Genomic DNA, 19,840 nt, shown 5'->3' with positions numbered 1-19,840 from the left:
CCTTTTACCTTTTTGAAGGCTTCCTCTTGTGCTTCTCCCCATGTCCACACTGTGTCGCTCTTCAATAGGCTGTTTATAGGGTGCATGACAGTGGAGAGATCAGGAAGGAATTTTCCCAAGTAGTTTATCATTCCAATCCTTTGACGCAGTTCTGTTATGTTCGTTGGACTGGGGAGTTCCGCAATGGCTCTGACTTTCTCAGTGTCCGGTTTAATGCCATTCTTCCCAATGATGTGTCCAAAATAGTGAATCTCAGGTTTCCTGAATTGACATTTGTCCTTGTTTAGTTTCAGTCCTGAAGCTCTAATTGTTTTCATCACAGCTTGTAGGTTCTGGTCGTGGTCTTCCTTGTCATTGCCAAAGATCAGAATGTCATCCATGACAACTTCTGTGCCGTTGTGATCTCTCAGAAGTGAGCTCATTTTCTGCTGAAATATTTCCGGTGCAGATGTAATGCCGAAAGGAAGGCGACGGAAACAGAAGCGGCCCACCGGAGTAATAAAGGTTGTAAGTTTCCTGCTGCTCTCATCAAGTGGGATCTGCCAAAACCCACTTGATGCGTCCACTGTGGAGAACACTGTTGCGCCTGACAGTTTTGGTGCAATATCCTCTAGCGTGGGCAGGATGAACCTTTCTCTTTTCACAGCTTTATTCAGTTTGGTAAGATCCACACAGATCCGAGGTTTCTTGTTCTTTTTGATCACTGGCACCATAGGAGCACACCAGTCTGTGGCTTCCTTTACTTCTTCTATGATGCCAAGAGACTGCATTCGTTTCAGTTCTTCCTCCACTTGAGGTAGGATTGGAAATGGGATGCGCCGTGGGGTTACAATGCTGTATGGCTTGGCGTCCGGCCTAAGCTCTATTTTAACTGGCTCACAATTTAACAGTCCAATGTTCCCAAATACATCATCGTATGACTCGAGTCCATTTACTCTGCGCACTAGTCCCATTTTGATTGCAGTTTTCCGTCCAAGTAAATTTGTTGTGAATGGGCCTGACATAACATAAATCCAAAATGGGAAAGTCTGTCCATGTTTTTCACAGTGTGTCATAAACTTGCCTTTACACACAAGCGTTCCACCTGGGCTTGTGAAGGTTGATTTTGTCTTCACCAGGAGAGGGCGCTGTTGCAGGGATGAATATGTTTCCTCGGGAATCACCGTTACATCTGCACCAGTATTAATCCGGAACATAACAGTTGTGCCATTAATTTGTAGGTCTTCATACCATTTGTGACCAGTCACGGAAACTAGGGACACAAGTCGGTTCTGGGGCATTTTGAGTTATTCATAGATTCTGAGAGTGTAATATCCAAGCTTTCCAACGATGTGTAACATGTGGAAATCTGATAATATTTGGAGAAGTTGTGGCCATTTTAAAGTAGGCACTTAAAAAAGCTCAAAGAGGAGAAAACGAGCTAAAGATTGTGCAGTTCTCACCTGTCTCTGCTGCTGGGGGTGACAATAGGGCTCATTTACATCTCATTTAGATAAGCCATACCCCCTGTAAAGCTCCTCCATGTGCTTTACAGCTTTTTTTACACTTCGAATGAGTGCACTTCTGCCGCACTAGGCGAAAAACAATTGTGCTGCCCCTCTATTTGCAACGTACCAGCAACAACACACAAAGACCAATAATGCCATATAGCCTGCATATAACGCGAAACCAGCAACAACACATAAAGACCAATATGCCATATACATATAACGCAAAACCAGCAACAACACACAAAGACCAATATGCCATATAGCCTGCATATAACGCAAAACCAGCAACAACACACAAAGGCCAATATGCCATATACATACAGTATAACGCAAAACCAGCAACAACACACAAAGACCAATATGCCATATACATATAACGCAAAACCAACAACAACAAACAAAGACCAATAAGCCATAGGCCTACATATCTATAGCGCAAATAGTACGCAACGCTCGTGTGCCCAAAATGTCAACAATATTAAAGTTTATGTAGGAGGCAAATGCCTGCTGGCATTTTTCTTTAAGCAGTCATTTCTGCAATTTTCCAAATAATCACATTTCACCTCCTCAAATTACTGTTGCAAATCTCTTTACACCACTTTCTTATGTGCGTATACACACACAAATGAAATGTCCGCAAGCACATTATATCATCAGCAGGTTCAGCATCTTAAATAACGACTAAAGAGCAAATGAAGCTTAACTTACATTTCAGAAACACGCACGGCAGGCCTTCATCGCAGCAGCAAAGGTCTTAACTGCATCCTCTATTTCGAATCTCCGTCACATATGAAACAGCCAGCCACCGCTGTCAGCGAGCCGAGCCGCCGTATTGAAGCACTGAGGGCGAGCGCGCTGCGCCCATACCTCCGGTTCAGTTTCCCGAGCCCACGAAGTGCGGCGAAAACATTTTCGGTGTAACTGCCAGACGGTTCATCTCGTCTGCGACAATCTTTGCGGCATCCATCTTCATTGAATTTTGATATCAGAGAGAGCTGGCCAGAGCACAGCATAATAAGTAAGAATGTGGTTGACTTGGAGGGCGGGGGCAAAAGCGCCGGGTTATTCAGTATGGAAATACACACAGACAATGACACGCCACGCCCCTACTGCATGCTAGAATCTCCGAAAACAAGCCGATTTCAACCTCAAAATGTAAGCTTTTAAATATACCAATACTGCTATCTCAAACATGGAGAGGCTTCTTCGTGATTTCAATTAACAGATTCTCCAAAAAATTGAAAATCACCAATTTTGAAAAAAAACTCTTCTTTCTTATTTTGCTCGAAAGTTGTGCTGCCGACTTGTGTCCCTGGTTTCTGTGACGGGTCACATTTGTCCTCATCACCTTCACTGCCATCAGCAACAGCCCCAAGAAACCATGCACTGCCCTCATCACTGTCACCGTCAGTAGTTTTAATTGCATTCACATTCTTAGTTTTACACATTGCTTCAAAATGTCCCGTTATATTGCATTTGTGGCAGCGTTTACCTGTTGCTGGACATGCACCGTAATCATGCTGTCTCCCACATCTTGTGCACATTTTCCTTGTTTGATGAGTCACATTCTTGTAATGTTCATCTTTGTTTTTGGCATACCTTTTGTCGTACTGCCTAGGCTGCATGTACTTGCGTGCATTAACGGCACCCACCTCAACATTTGTTGCTCTGGCGCTGGCGTTTTGTGCTTTAATAAGCTCCGACTGTCGCGCAATATTGATTGCCTTCTCCAATGTCAAGTCCGGTTCGAGTTGTAACTTTTGCGACACTTCTCCATCTGCGATGCCGATTACAATGCGGTCCCTTATCTGTTCGTCTTTAGTTGCTCCAAAATCGCAGTGCTCTGCAAGCTTATAAAGCTCTCTAACAAACGCTTCCACGCTCTCCCCATGGAGCTGTGAGCGTCTATGGAAACAGGCACGTTCATGTATCGTATTCCGCCTTGGCACAAAATGTTCATCAAACTTTCTCAAAACCTCTTCATAATAGTGCTGAACATCGTCCGGAAATGTAAAGGTGCTAAAGATAGGTTCAGACTCTTTCCCCATTGCGTATAACAGCGTATTCACCTGTATATCGTCGTCTTCTTGGTTTAGCTTCGTTGCTATCCGAAAGCGAGAAAAACGCTGTCTCCAGATCGGCCACGCCGAAGGCTGGGTGAAGTCAAACGATTCAGGAGACTGAAACTTAGCCATCTCGTTTCTTCAATCTTGTTCACAGGGCGAAATATCCCACTTCTGACACCATGTCATGAATTCACAGATTCATAGAAGTAATCTTCAACGATTTATTAACAGGATTTGTCGAGAGCAAGAGAACAGTCGCCATCATGTATATATCAACAACATTACATATGTAATGGAAACCAATACAAACCCCTATCAAATAGAAAATGGCCCAAAACCACACTGCATTCATTTATTAATCAGCATTATTTCAGTGTTACTTTGTACAATTACTAAGCCAGTACATTTTGAACATTAAAAATTTTTCAACCATGTAAAGTGTTAACAAGTTATGAGTACAGAAATTGAACATGTCAATTAATTAATCAAAAAAACATAATCAATGAATAATGCAACCAACTATTATTCTTTTTATTGAAAAAAGTGTCTTATCATTAGGGATGGGTGTATTTAAATAATGATTTTATCACTGAAACTTATCAATACTCTTATTGACACTACTCTCTATTTTGGCGCAAAAGCAATAGTGAAATAAAAAAAAGAAATATAAAGATTCAGATGTTTCTTTATTATTCATTTTATTTGCAGAAATAGTTTAAATTGTTTCCTGGGGCTGGTTTCACAAATATATACTTTGACTATGGCTTAGATATAGTACATAGTCAGACTTCAGATAGACATCTTAATCAGACCGTTGCACAAAGCACTTAAGACTCTGGCTATCTTAAGTAGGACTACACTGCAATGCATTCTGGGTAAAATTAGACACTTTTCCAAACAAAAAACATGGCGGATCGAGTAAGCGCGTTCAACCGCTCTCTGCAGTTTACCCCAGCGGAAAATGTGTTTGTTGGAGGAGTATAACAGTTAAAAGGACATTTTACTTAGGAAATTTAGCGGAGAACTTAGTAACAAGAAGAAATGTTTAATTTGGAAAAAGATTGCTGCGACAGTTAACAGCTGTGGCGAGCAGGAGGGACGTGAGAGAGCGGCGCGAGGCCGCTGAGACTCACCGGTTTCGATTTTCAGCGTTGTTGTTCCTCCTTTTAGCTTCCGCTCCTCCGTGAGAGATGCGAGCCCGTTGCGTCTCACAGGTGACGTTCATTATCACTCACGCCACCGGCCTCGCGCCGTTCTCTCACATCCCTCGGCCTCGTCCTGCTCCACAACAGCGTTAATCCGACCGTTGAGCAGAGCGTTAAAGACGTACAGAAAATATACAACAACATGGTACAAGATGCCAAAAAAGAAATATTTAAGAGGAAATATCCTAAAAACCCTTTCCCTTCTCATAGCTCTCTCCATAACGTCGTCAGCAAACCACAAATTATGAGCCATTTTCCCATTTCTTTTGGCTTTTTGGTATGTAACTGTTTGTTACTGCTGGTTGCCAAGGTAACATAGAGTCTTAGACCTAAGTTAGCCTGGGGGTAAGGTGTCTAATTTTTTTGGTCTTAATTAAGTAAGTCTTTATTTTTGTGAAACAGTCTAACTTGCATTAGACTAGTCTATGAGCAAATTTTAGACTTGTCCAACACTATAGACCGGTCTGAAATAGCTTTGTGAAACCGGCCCCTGAGTGTCCTGTGAGGCTCCTGCTATAAATGTCTGGCGGTCTGGTGCTTCATTGATTCACTACCAGTAGCAAAACCTGAACAATGTGACAATTGCCAAAGATCTATAGTCTTTCAGCTTCTCTGAGGCAAATAAATAATATAAAAAGTGTTCATAAAGAGTAAAGATATGTAAAAAAAAACAATATAGATTTCTAGCTTCACTCCTGTATTATTTCACCCACCCAAATATACATCACAAATTTTTGGAGCTTCAAAATGAGCTTGATGACTTTCTCTGAGAGAATCTGAGATGTCTCATTCCTGGCTGTGTCCCAGCTGTGAGAAACACTCTCTCAGACAGTGTTGAGGAGGCAGAGGGAGATGATGAAGAGCTGTAAGAGAAGAGGAAGAGTCCCTTTCTTACCCCTCCAGCGGAGGGCAGGGTCTTCTGTGGCAAGGATAGGAGTAGGGTCTCGATCTCTATATTCACTGGAAGCTGAAAAATAAATTGTACAATACTATTGTAGTCAGGTTAATAGCTTTTTGATAGAAAGGTATAAGAAAATTGTCTAACTTACGTGTTCCTCCTCTTCCTTATCGCTAGCTGCACCGTCACCACATCATCCTTCTTAGGCAGCTAAAACAGAGGAGTACTTTATTAATGTTGCTAATCTATGGCTTTTAATTTTTTTTAAAGTATTTTATGCTCACCAAGGATGCATTTATTTGATCGAAAATAGAGTAAATGTGAAACTTTATTACAATTTAAAATAACTGTTTATGTGAATATGTTAAAATTAAATGTATTCCTGTGATCAAAGCTAAATTTGCAACATCATTACTTCAGGCTTCAGTGTCACATGATCATTTAGAAATTATTCTAATATGATTTGATGCTCAAAAAACATTTCTGATTATTATCGGTGTTGAAAACAGTTGTGCTGCTTCCGATTTTTGTGTAAACCATGATGCCTTTATACAAATACACCCACATTACAAAGTTCAAAGAAAAGTTTGAAAGTTAAAAAATCTTAAAACATTATAAAAGTCTTTACTGTCACTTTTGATCAATTGAATGCATTCTTGCTATTAATGTCTTCAAAAAAAAAAAATCTTACTGACCCCTAATGTTTGAATTGTAGTGTACACAAAAACATGAAGCTGTTTTCATGAAGCTGAACTGTTTTCAACATTGATAATAATCAGAAAAGTTTCTTGAGCATCATATCAGAATGATTTCTGAAGTATCGTGCAAAACTGAAGATTGGAGCAATGATGCTGAAAATTCAGCTTTGATTACAGGAATAAATTGTATTTTACAATATATTCACATAGTAAACAGTTTTTAAATTTTAATATTATTTCACAATATTGTTTTTACTGTATTTTTGTTCAAATAAATACAGTCTTGGTGAGCATTAGAGACTCCTTTCAAAGACAAAAAATTGTACCAACACCAAACTTTTGAACATTAGAGTATGTTTGAGGTTTTACTTACTAACTTAGTCACGTGGTTCATTTCGCCTTAAGAGATGTTGTCCGACAGGAGATCAGCTCCAACTCTACTATGGTGCAGGGCATCAGCATGGAAGGATCAACATAAACAATTTGTCAAAGAGCCATTTATTTAGCATAAAAAATGGCAGGTTTATTAAAAGGCAAGAAGCTACAGCAGAGGTGAAATGCAGAAAAGAGAAAGAAGAATATAAAGAAAATAATTTCTTAGGATAACAGAATTTATGCTTTAGCTTTACTTATTCATTTAATATTGCTCATATAGCGTCACTTACATTTGGATGTCAAAGCCTTCTTAAAATAAATTAAATGAATAAAAATGTAAATTTGAGATAATAAAAAGGAAGAAAACAGATGTATGGTGATATAGGTCAAACAATATTGTGGGGGAAAATGGATATGGAGTTATTCAATAAGCTTCCTCAGTTCACTTGTTTCTCCTACTTCTCTGGCAGCAGCTTTCTTCAGAAATGTTGAGATCTTGGAGTTTCCCCTCTGTAGAGAGGTTATTTTTTCGCTGCTAAAATTACAGAATTTTTATCAAGTTGTTTACCGTGAAAGATCAAAACACATTTGAACTAGTTTCAGATATTTTTTGCACTCAGTGTAAGTGACGTCATCGACTAACAGCATGTTAAATAATCAGTTGGTTAAAAAATTAACCAACTTCCAATCACCCATTCAACTGCCAGCAAAATCTTAAACTAACAAAAAAAAATTAGATAAAAAAAACTTAACGTTACCTGTTCTGAAAACGGTTGAGATGCTAACAGACTTTTTCCAAAGACACTAAACTATTTCTATAAAGTAAATATTCAACAGATGTGTGTCAATAAAACTGTCAGGAACAGTTGTACGTATTATTTGCCTGATTTTAGAGACTTAACTCACCTGAATGTAGTGAAAATGTAATACTCCTGTAAAGGATGATATGAATTAACACACGTCCAAGTATAACACCGTTGCCATGAAAAACAGAGCGTTGCCATGGATTGTAACCGTAGAGACGGAACCGACTTACGGACTTAGCGGAAGCAATACAATTGTTTTTAAATCAATAAACTCCTTTTTAAAATCAATATTTTGTGTCAAATTCTATATTTATTTGTTAGGAGCCATGTGATAAGCGGGATGTAGAGCTTCGCGTCGGGTTCCCTTTCAGTCGATAACGTCGGACGTAGTCGACGTCGACTGAATTGGGATCTCGCTAGAGAGCCTGTCTTCTTCGAGTACTATTGAACGAGCCAATGTAATTGGCGTGCGTGATTCGCATCACACACTCCGCCCCCGCGGCGCGGGTATAAATACGGAAGTGGATGCACGCACTAGTTGCCTTTCGCTTCGGAGCCGAATGTTTGATGTCTCTGAGAGTGCTGTTGTCTACAACGAGCGAGTGTGTCGGTGTTCTTCAGGAAGACTCTCCCAGTGCTGGTGTTCTACAGCGCGAGTGCAGCGGTGATCGCGAGCTTTGAGCTCTCAACTGCTGTTTTAACAGCAACAAATTTCTAAATGTTTGTGTGTGTTGATGGCTGGTTAGAGGGCGGAAAAGTGAGTGCTTCACTGTTTCAGTTCTCTGTTCAGTGTTGCCACGGTCATTCCCCTGTGTGCTCCGGCACTGGTGACGGTCCTATTTTCTGAAAGAGCAACACGGGTGCGTTTGCGTCTTTTTCAAGATGTCATTCCGCCCGTGCGTTTCTGGGTGCGGTCGTTCCCTGTCTCTCTCTGATGGTCACAACTGTTGTGTCACGTGTTTGGGCTTACAGCACGCTGAGACAGCTTTTGTGGACAGTTCGTGTTTTCACTGTGGGAACATGACTGTCGCAGTGTTGAGGGCGAGACTCGCCTTCGTTCGCGGAGAGCGAGTCCCCATTACCATGCCCCACCCTCGGGTGCTGTATGGGATGGGTGACCGGAGGATAGTGTTGGATGTCCCGCCCGGTAACCATTCCTTGTGGGCTCCTCACTCCTCCCTTCCACTGCAACCACTGGAGCCTCCTGTGTTGTCTGCTGGTCCATCTGTAATGGGTGGGCCAGCGGTTTCACTCGGGGCTCCCCTGGAGGACAGGACGCCGATTTCAGCATCGGAGGGTGAGCTGACTTCTAGAGATGATGACTCGGCTGCATTGTCTCCCTCCGGGAGTTCAATGTTGCCCGAGCCGGATCCAGAATTATCAGCTATGCTGAAACGGGCCGCCGAGGCTGCCGGGCTCGAGTGGAACCTCCACCGTGTCCCGTTCAGTCTCGGTTGGAATCTGGAGTTTGGTATCTTGGGGCGGGCCGCGCTGGTTCTCAGCTCGCCGCCCCAGTGCCTTTCTTTCCCGAAATGCATGGAGAGCTTATCAGGTGGTGAACAGCATCTTTCTCTGCCAGAAACTGCCTGAATAGCTTTTCCCCCTCATTACCCTTGATGGAGAAACGGTGAAGGGTTGCGAGGTGTCCCTCCATTGGAGCGGTCTGTCGACACAGGTGCACCTGTGTCCGGCGGCCGCTGCCTTTTGGGGGGATCCTCGTCTCCCCCCTAAGGCCTGTGAGGTTTTGTCCGTTCCGACGGGCAGAGCTTACAAAGCCTGTGGGCAAGCCGTTTCCTCTTGCGTGCCATGGCGTTGCTGCAGGCTAGGGCACCCATGGCATGCACGAGGGTAATCCAGACCGTGCGCTCATAGGTGAGCACCGCACTGCATCCGACCTCACCCTCCGGGGTACGGGTGTCGTAGCGTGCGTGATCGGTCTGGCGATGTCCATCTTGGTGGTCCAGTAGCGCCTTCGTTGGCTCAGCCTGGTTGGTATGGCGGATGCGGACAAGGTCCGGTTCCTGGTCTCCCCAATTTCCCAGGTTGGGCTGGTCGGCGACGCGGTGGAGAACTGCATCCAACAGTTCTCTGCCGCTCAAGCACAGACGGAGGTCATCCGGCACATCCTGCCCCGGTGGCCAGCTGCTGCCTCCACCCGCCGCCGGTGGCAGCTCCTCCGCCTGCTCGTCGCCGTGGGCGTTCCCCGGCCGCCGCTCCTGCTGGCCCTCCGCAGCAGCCTCCACCCAGGCCTCAGCATGGAGCCGGCCGCAGTAGGGACGCCCAGCCCGCTCCACGCCTTGCCAAGCCAGGTGGCAAGCGACAGCGAAAGCATTCCGGAGCGGGCCGCCCAGGAATGGAAGAGATGCTCTTGGAGTGGCACGATCACTCCCTCCCGCCAGGTGAGGGCCGGGTGGAGCCTTTGTTTGTGTGTGTGTCTGTTCCGCCGCTGGCTCCCTAAAAAAAAAAAAAAAAAAGCGGAGCAAGCGGTACCCACACTTCAAAGAGAGAGCAATTTCATCTGTTCCTGGGTCTCAAGAGGGCTAGTCTGGCGGGTGTGACCCTGTATAGCCTTCAACCCCTCAGCTCCCCCTTGGTCGCCAGCAGGCAGCTTGGTGCGTTCGAGGACCCGGTCATCCGCCTTCTCACGCGCCCCCTGCCGCTTGTGGGGACAGGTAAGTGTTGCACAGCACACTAACACCACTCTCTCTACTTTGCTGCCCCACCTCAGGCTCGGCTACCCCGCTCAAGTCAGTGATAGTCATCACATTAGGTGTTGAGCAGACGTGCTCCTGAAAATTCAGTGATATTCATCACACCGAGCGTTGAGCAGTGCTCCTGACTTGTGCGTGCTTATCTTATCCTGCTGGCGAAGGATTTGATATAGCCGCTCCTCCAGCCGGTACGAAGGCCAGTTGTAAACTCGTTCTTCGTGCTACTAGGTGGTGGGTCGTGACCATCTTGGCCCAGGATTGGTCTGCAGCTCCGACCTGAAAGACATTGTGGCGAGGGGGGCGTGGTTCAGCGGAGTCTGTAGCGGGAGAGCGAGGGCGGAGCCGAGCGGTGAGTAAGTGGGTCAAGTTCAAATGACGAACACCTGTTTGTGATTTCAGTAATTGGCGTGAGGAGACCGCATATAAGCGGGCTGTGCTGATAACGGTGGAGAGAGAGAGACTGGAAGCCCGTGCACGCTGACGATCGGGACGAAATGTTTATGAAGCTGTGAACAGTGGAAAGAGTGCTGCCTCGTTGGTGATCTGAGAAGCTGTAGTCAGCGGGAAGAGTATTGCCTTACATGTGAAAATTGAGTGTTTTGTTTTGAGTTAATTTTGAGAGCGCAAGAAAGCGCTGTGCAAAGAGGATCTTTAATAAAGTGCACGAGCTCCACTACTTGCCGACCCCGAGTCTCCTTCCATCACCCACACACGAACCCTGAGCTACATCACAGACATGTGCTTAAAGACATCACAGACATGTGCTAAAGATCTCTACCTTCCGCACCGCAGGCCATCCTGTGGGTTGCGTGTAAGGGTGGAGTATCAGTACAGTGTCCTTCCCTTCGAGTGCTCCAGAGCCCGTTGGGTCTTCAGGTCAACTGGAAGAGAGTAATCTCGCCCGCGGGCTTAGTATCTCTTTTTCAGTTTTGGAGATGGACTCGGTCTAACACGTTTCTCCAATGAGAATGTATTCAGCTGGTGTTTGAAGTGAGAAAGGGTCCCACTGGAAGAACTTTCAGAGGCTCCTGGGGTATATGGTAGTTGCAGCCATTGGCTTCCTCCATATGTGACAGCTTCAGCGCTAGCTTCATGATCGAGTCCCGAGGTGACAATGGCAGAGCAGCTCACCCTGTGTGACTATAGTTCATCCCGGTCTGCTGCCAAACCCTCTTCAACAGAGGGGCCAGGTACAAAGGGCGTGTTTTAACGGGGGCCTGGGCGACCCCCGACTACACGGGCATTCGTGCCTCGAGTTGTTAGACATTGCGACCGTTGCGCAAGCTTCCCCTGCATGTCACAACTCACCCGTCACCTCCTCCTTGGAGTCAGACGCTTCTGAGGGCGCCTTGTTCCACTCCTCCCGCTTACTCAATCGTGCCGCCATCGAGCCTCACGACAGTTATAGCCAGGGTAAGTGGAGACTCCATCCCCTGGGTCCGGCTGGGTCATGACCATTCCAGGGCCGCTCAGTTGCCCCCCCCCCCCCCCCCGGTTTCATTTTTCCGCCAGTGTTTGTGTAAACCGAGCGGACTACCCTCGGACAAACACTGGGTCTCAGCTGCCCCAGGGGCCCGCAGAAATGCGTTTAACCCCAGTGAGCCTTCTAAAAGTGACTGCGACTCATGGTCGCCTTGCGCCTGCTCAAGTCAGTGAAATCATCACTCTTCATGTTGAGCAGAATTGCTCCTGAAACTCAGTGAAGTTCATCGCACTCAGGTGTTGAGCAGCAATGCTCCTGTAGCTCAGTGAGTTCATCACATGTAGCTCAGTGAATTCGTCACACGCAGTGCTGAGCAGAAATGCTCCTCGTGCTCTGTGAAGTTCTTCGCACTCAAGTGTTGAGCAGAAATGCTCCTGAAGCTCAGTGAGTTTATCACACTCAGGTGTTGAGCAGGAATGCTCCTGAAGCTCAGTGAACTTGTCACACTCAAGTGCTGAGCAGAAATGCTCCTGTCGCTCAGTGAAGTTCTTCGCACTCAAGTGTTGAGCAGAAATGCTCCTGAAGCTCGGTGAGTTTATCACACTCAGGTGTTGAGCAGGAATGCTCCTGAAGCTCAGTGAACTTGTCACACCCAAGTGCTGAGCAGAAAATGCTCCTGAAGCCCAGTGATCTTCACATGTTGTGTTGAGCAATGCTCCTGTCTTTTGCGCCCGTCGCTTGCACCTACGTGCCAAGTCAGGAGAGGAACAGGTCTTCATAGTTGCCCCTTATTGGCCCAACTAGACCTGGTTCCCATCAACAGCCTTCCTGACTTCCCCTGAAAACTCTTTCGGGGACGGGGCACGATGGCACACGCGTTCTGCCCCCGGAGATTCCGGGCGGTCTTACATCTGAACGCGGAGGTTCAGGTGGCTATCACAATAACATGTGATAGTTACCATCACTTCTGCGAGCACCCCCTAGAATTGGGTAGCGTACTTACGCCTTTAGAAGTGGAACCTAGTCGTTGAGTGCGTCTTCACTCCAGAGGAGTTCCTGAAAGCTTACGATCACTTCAGTGCTCTCTTTCCTGCAAAATGGGTTGCAGTAGGCTGTTTTCCTTCACCCTCAAAATGATGTTGCCTCAATGTTTAAACGACGCTCATCGTGTTGCAGAAGTATGCAGAAGCACGTTCTGATCGTCAGGTTCCTGAGGAGCAAGGTCTTGTAAATCCTTGTGTCCCTCTTTATCCTCTTGGGCCTTGTCCCTGGTGCGACTGCACTGCAGAGACCGCCCCTGAGCCACTGCAGGTAGTGAGTTAAAAAATCTGTTATATCAGTTCTCCTGCTCGCGTGGTCCCTACTAGAGGGTAGGGACTTGCTCGCTTTCGGTCAACGTATTGTGCCTGGAGTCTGGGCCGGCTAACTCTCACAAGCTGAGACCCCGGCTCGGATTGTGCCCAAGGTTCCTACCTCTCCCGTAATAGGAGCAGGTGGTGAGCCTGCAAGCGCTGCCCTGGAGGAGGCAGATCCAGCCCTGGCTTCTCTGTCCGTTCGCTTGGACGTGTACAGAATGCAAGTCATAGACCTCAGACCAGCTCTACAAATATCTGTTGGAATTCAGCAGAGAGGGAAGGCTGTTTCCATGCAAAGTTGCACTTAGTGCTTGCCTTCATTTCGGTAAAGATCCGAGATGCAACATGTCCACTTAGGTGTTGAGCTCCTCTATGATGAGTGTAAAGTGCTCCGCCTGGGCGTTGACGATATGCTTTGCTAAAACAGGTTCAAGAGTTGGGGGCTGGACGACACCTAGTTGAACCGCTGCTTCCCGTGGGCACCCTTCTCATGAAGCCAGTTTCACCGTGAGCCCGGTTCAAGTGTCGGCTTGCTGCGCCATTCCCCTCCTATGGACTGGATACGTGCGCCTTTCTACTCCAGTTGAGTTCCCTTAAAATTGAACCCTGTTGAGTTCCTCAACACCCCTCCGACGTCGGACGTGCGGAACGTCTGGTGTTAGGCCTACCACTCGTAAGCAGTGTGGAACCTGTGTTAGGCTGGGTCCATATGTTGCGGTCCCTTCGGCGACCCCATATGTGTATTCTTCCACGATACGGCTCCCTGCGGTGAGCCCGTGTCTTCCCTCGGCAGAGTCTCTCTGCCGTCACTGTCCGGTGTGTCTCCCCCCGTCTTAGGCTGGAGCCACCCCAGTGTCATTCCATATGTTAGACTGCCCGGTTTCCGCCCAGTTCATATGGGTATTTTCCACGTTACCTCCCTCTGGGTTGGACGTGGCTTCCGCAGCGTCCCTTCCTTCCAATGTACGGGGAACGCTTTCCCAGTGGTCCTGTAGGAACAGCAGTGACTTCACTGGCCTAAGCCCTGTCCTTCCCCGCCTTAAATTTGCGGGGGCATCAGGAGGCTTTGGTTTAGCCACTGGAAGGTGGCAGCGTTAGTGGCGTGTTCAAAGGGTGATCCCAATTCAGTCGACGTCGACTACGTCCGACGTTATCGACTGAAAGGGAACGTCCTGGTTGCGTATGCAACCCACCGTTCCCTGAAGGAGGGAACGGAGGACGTAGTCCCCTTGCCACTACCGCTGGACCACCGCTGACCCCGGGTTACTCTCGGCTCCTCAGCGAAAAAGCAACTAGTGCGTGCATCCACTTCCGTATTTATACCCGCGCCGCGGGGGCGGAGTGTGTGATGCGAATCACGCACGCCAATTACATTGGCTCGTTCAATAGTACTCGAAGAAGACAGGCTCTCTAGCGAGATCCCAATTCAGTCGACGTCGACTACGTCCTCCGTTCCCTCCTTCAGGGAACGGTGGGTTGCATACGCAACCAGGACGGTCCTAATCAGCCTGTCGGGGTTGTATTCGCTATAACAACGCGCCTCTCTCTACATATAAAATGTTGTGAGGACATATCGTGGTACAGTTTCCATTTTTTATCTTGGCTAACGTTCCAGAAAGGTTGTGGGCACGTCCTCAAAAGACGTCGCTAGTTTATCCCATGGAGAACGTTGTAGCGACGTGGTCAACTGGTCTTCAGATAACTTTCCAGAAAATTGCGTTACAAGTATTATCTTAGTGATATGCCATTTGGATATTATATGGGAAATGTACTTAATTCATTCAAGATTTTAAGTTATCTGGTGACCAGTTGACCACGTCTTTACAACGTTTCCATGGGATAAACTAGCAACGTCTTTTGAGGACGTGCCCACGACGTTTCTGGAACGTTAGCCAAGATTATAAAAAATGGAACTTTACCCCGACGTCCTCACAACGTTGTCATAAAGTAATGTCGCGCTGACCAAATGACGACTAACTGACGACGTCGTCACAACGTACTGTGTTAGCTGGGATAAGGTTTTCGTGCACTATATTATAAGTGTTCTGAAGCCATACTATAGTATAATGTAAGATAGAAATTAAATTCAAGTTCACGTAAACTTTTCCCTCCGCTGCGGCTGTCAGTCATTGTCCATTCAGCGTTCAATCAGCGCGTCGGAGGGGTGCGTTACATGCGCTTCGTGAGGCACACGCACGCAAGGTCTCGCGCTCTCTACCTCTCTGGCTTGTAGGCAGGGCCAGATTAAGAATTCAGAGGCCCCTGGGCACAATGTCTTGTAGGCAGGGCTGGACTGGCCATCGGGCATACCGGGCATTTGTCCGGTGGCCCGACGTGCTTTTTGGGCCGATACAGATCATTCTTTAAAACAAATATAAAAATTTGTTTTTGTCTAAACGGCCCATAATACTCGTACATCGTCATCCCATTCGTTTAGTTTTGCTTAATTGGCGGCGCTGGGATCTTTGCGCCGGTGTAATGCATTGGACAAAAAAAGTCTTTGTAGTTTTTTTTTTTTTTTTACAGACCGGCCCATGAAACACGTAGATCAGCGGCCCATTGGTTCTTTTCTTGATTGGCACTGGGCTGGTCCAATCACATCTTTAAACTCCTCTCCCTTTGGGCTCTGAGCGCGAGTGCAGTGTGTATCTGTCAAAATAGTCAGAGATGGAGAAGAAACGCAAGGAATGTGCAGAGAAATAGCGTGAAAAAAAAGACACAGGCCCTTCAAGTGTCTGATGAGGATATTGAGGAGGATCAGGAGAGAATGAGTGAGTGTAGAGAACTGTGGTAAGCAGAACTAGGCAACTTTCAGAAGAACACTGAGGCGATGAGTATGGAAGCTTCCCAGCCAACACACCCATGTGGGGCCCAAAGGGGTTGTACTTGGGCTGGTATCTGGGGCCCACCTGGGCTACCCAACTGGGACCCAGATAATTTTGTCCTCAGTTTCCATGGAGGCCCCACATGGGTTAGCCCAGATGGATTGATGATGGGATCTTGATTGGCTCCATATCGGGCCCATATGGGTAACCTAGGTAGCTCCCATTTAGGGCCTACAGGAGTCTGCCCACATGGGTTGATGATGGGCCATAACAGGTATATATATATGGGCTACTATATTTGTTTGTTAGGGTTACCTTATTCAATGAACAGAAGCAGTAGTTCATGCTTTACTTTATTAAGCAAGTTATAATAACAATTTTAACATGACTATTAGAACATTGCACATTTACAACTTTATAAAACACAAGTATCAAAATGTTATCTATAAAAAAAGTTAACTATAAAAAAAGTTAAAGCTCCTGACAATTTCCAAAACAGCTTCTCACTCCTCTGTTGTCCCTCTCCCAACGGCCCTTTGAAAAGAGAAAATAAATGAATCAACCATTATGCCACTTTTTAAATTCCTTTTCACAGTTCAAACAGATGTGTCAGGTTAGCCTTTTGGTGCCCCACATCAAGTTTATCAAGATAAGGGGTCTGCAAACCTGTCCTGGAACACCATCTGCACATACTGAATGCACAAAATGTACATTTTGACCCACTTTTACCTCTTTTGAAGTCATTTCAATATTCAAGTCATTAAATGTTCACTTTGTTGTTAAACCATTATGCTGCCTCATAAGTCTGTCTGAAATGAGTTTTGTGAGGCACCTTAGTGTGTAAATGCTGCCTGCTAAGACATCGCCTGATAGGGCAGCGAGGAAATGAGTCAGCTGCCCAAGTTTTCGGATGCAGACTTTGTATGTCTCCCACATCTAATACACCTGATTCATCACATTAGCTCATTAGTAGAAACTGCAAGATCTGAAGTGGGTGTGCAGTGCTGAGGGTTCCCAAGACAAGTTTGAAAACCCCTGATTCAATATCTTTTGGCTATGATCATTCTTGTCTTTTTAAAGTTTGTATTTCCATATAAAAACAAGCATATCTTAAGACCTTTACCCATCTTGCTCTCCACCATGTGCCCTCGCAGTACGCTTTCTTCCCCTGCCACCGATTAGCCACTTTGACTCTGCCTTATCGGCGTCTCTTCTGGTAATTTGGTTTGGTAGGGCTTTTTTTTTAAGCCTCCTGAAAAATACACAAAGAGCATTAGAGTGAGATTAAATTCCATATTTGAGCCCTTGCAGCAAAGCAGTTATCTCCACCTTGACGTTTTTCAGGAAATAGAATAATAGTATTGGATATAAAATTCATTGTCAAGACATAAGCTATACATTTATCTACTGGAATAGAGCAGTGTAAATATTGCATAAGGCCATCCTCAACTTTACAGTAGGCTACTTGTATGACACTCCATCTGACACAATTTCTGTTCAGCAATTAACAATTGTTATGCACTGGGCTAACGTTAGTTAGACTAAACTGCTGGTGTGAAAGCACCCTTAGTCACTTAGTCTGCAAATTCCTAGCTAGCAGTTACTATAGTGTAAACAAATAGGTGCTAACGTGTACAGTAGGCTACTTCAGTTGGCTTACTTGAAAACTCTAGGGTGCTTTCACACTGGCAGTTTAGTTCGGAATGGAACGGAGCACTGTTTGCATGAAAAATCGCTAATGTGAACGCTGTCATGCGGACCCGGGTGTGCACTGGGGTACCGAACCCAAGACTACCTGGAGGAGGCGTTCTGAGTTCGGTTGGACTCGAACCATGCTGCGGTTTGCGTGAATGTGAAAGCAACACGGACTCGGGTGCGCACTTGTTCAGGAAGTAAAGTGACCTGCGCATGCTTTTTAGCTGATTATGATGTATTTAGTTAAATAAAACACACGTTAAGGGGTGATGGTGTTGATAATTTACCTTGGATAAGCGCGAGAGTGAGTCTGAAGTGTATTCGCACACACATAGAGCGTGGACTCAGGGCAACAAATTAATGGAAATCCACTGTCTCCTGCGTTAGCAATCAGCAGAAAGCCAAATGAGAGACACAGTAAACCTGTGTTGTTCACTCAGCTGCGCATAATAGCACCAAATTAATAAAAAACTATATATTGACCCACATTATGTTTTCTATCATGCGTCGTGCACATTTGCGATGACGTAAGATGCACGCAAACGCACCAGAATTCGATAGAATCAAGTTGAGTGTGAAACCAGAACAACACTCCGAGGGGTGCCGGGAACAATCGCGCTCGGGCTGCAGCAAATGATTTATTTCTCCATTTAATAAAGGAACTATTCAGTCAGATAGGTATTTGTTGTGAAAGAAATAGTAAAAATTTCAAGCATTTTCAAGCATTTTATCCAAAATGTAAGCACTTTTCAAACCTTAAAAACACAACATCAAAATTGAACTCAACCATATTGTCATTTTTCAGGGTATTCTCGGCCCAAGTATGGACAATTACTTGCATACAATCAAATTGATTTAATTCCACTGATTTATGAAGAAAAACTCAACTCTACAGAATAACCTCGGTTTGCACATATATGTTAAACAGCGAGTAAACATACCATATACAACCTCAAACAGTTTGAGCCCCTGAAACTCTCGCCTTCCATGGTGGCCAACAAAACTGTACTCTCTTGATAGGGCGTGGTCTAAAAGGAAGGCCATCTTTCTTCTTATGGCTTCATCCATAGTTCTCCCTCCAATTTCTGCCACCACGCCAACCTAAGGAAAAACAAAATTATCATTATGGGGGAGACAACACAAAAAATTAACCTGAATAATCACAAATACATTTCCTCCCAAATCGTGCAGCCATAGGGTAATCGATGGCTATTTTACACCAGAAGGAGTAATCTATTGTGTGTATTGAGTCATACACTAGATACACAATACATACATACAATATATAACTCATATACAATACATACACTGACATTATGGATTCAGACGGCAATAAAATCACGACTTACCCCTGTAAATGTTTAAAATACCGTACATGTGCGTACAGTAGGGGTGTCACGATTCTCCAAATCCTCGATTCCATTACATTTTCGATTCTAAGGTCACGGTTCGATTCGATTCTCAATTTTTACTTTTCTTTTTCTTTTTTTTAAGCACAGGTTGCTGTTGCTCCTAAAAAGCTGACATCAGTTCATCACGATCTCACACATCTCTGTTATTATCAATGAAGCTAACTGCACAATGAATCTTTCATAATATATACACTTTGTTTGTTATAATTAGAGGATTTGCCAGCATACAGAATTCAGCAGCACTGAACAAAAAGTCAGTTTTGAGCGGTGAGGGGAGTCTATCTTAAATGCTTCTGATTGGCCATTGCTTCAAGAAATCAACACATATGTCTGTGATTGGCTACATCGCTCAACGCTGCAAACATGTTTAGAAACTCTGACCTGTAAATCGTTATCTGTAAAAATCGTTTTATCTGTTGCTTTTCTGCAACAGATAAATAAAAATATATTAGTTTTTATATCTTTTATTCATAGATATTTCTAGTTTGCGGGAGTCCCGCAAATCGTTTTATTCTCCAGCACACACAGAGTGAGAGCATAAAATTGAAATCGTGACACCCCTAGCGTACAGTGTTACCAAATCCATCAAAAGGAATTACTAATTATTTGAAAAAGTATTCTAAAGTGTAACTATATTGGGTATCTTTTGTGCAGTTGCTTTTGAATTAGCACTAAATAAAGAAAGAAAAAAATAGCACAGGAATTCAAAGGGTTGCCGAGATGGTGTTTAAGCTTCTCAGATCTCATAATTCAGTGGAAACTAGTTGTTCTGTGACGAAATAGCGTTTATTAAAGTTTTATTTAAAATTAAACGTCAAGCATGTTAATATTTTATTGAATGTGCACAGTTTTAGAATAAAAGCTAAAATGGTCGCTGTATG

The 19,840-nt window shown here is 45.0% G+C and overlaps 1 protein-coding gene and 2 long non-coding RNA genes across 6 annotated transcripts in view; 1 reads left to right on the top strand and 2 right to left on the bottom strand.

The window, feature by feature from the left end:
- Positions 1-19,840, top strand: part of lrp2b (low density lipoprotein receptor-related protein 2b) — a 207,593-nt gene that overhangs the window by 162,840 nt on the left and 24,913 nt on the right. The window lies entirely within an intron of this gene.
- Positions 5,302-6,879, bottom strand: LOC143710224 (uncharacterized). The gene is made up of 3 exons (XR_013194485.1): positions 6,731-6,879; positions 5,811-5,869; positions 5,302-5,728 (listed from the first exon to the last, which is right to left on the bottom strand). It is a non-coding gene; the product is annotated as an uncharacterized LOC143710224 (long non-coding RNA).
- On the bottom strand, positions 16,188-18,188 carry LOC143710223 (uncharacterized). Of its 4 annotated transcripts, XR_013194484.1 has the most exons (4): positions 18,031-18,188; positions 17,835-17,925; positions 16,976-17,104; positions 16,188-16,386 (listed from the first exon to the last, which is right to left on the bottom strand). It is a non-coding gene; the product is annotated as an uncharacterized LOC143710223 (long non-coding RNA). The 4 variants fall into 4 exon arrangements; XR_013194482.1 differs by having other exon boundaries at positions 17,835-18,188; XR_013194483.1 differs by having other exon boundaries at positions 16,976-17,925.

This window comes from Siphateles boraxobius, unplaced genomic scaffold, assembly GCF_051911475.1.
Source record: "Siphateles boraxobius isolate OS27281-9 unplaced genomic scaffold, OSU_SipBor_1 46, whole genome shotgun sequence".
Classification (NCBI taxonomy): Eukaryota; Metazoa; Chordata; class Actinopteri; order Cypriniformes; family Leuciscidae; genus Siphateles; species Siphateles boraxobius.
This window is presented reverse-complemented; position numbering and strand designations above follow the sequence as displayed.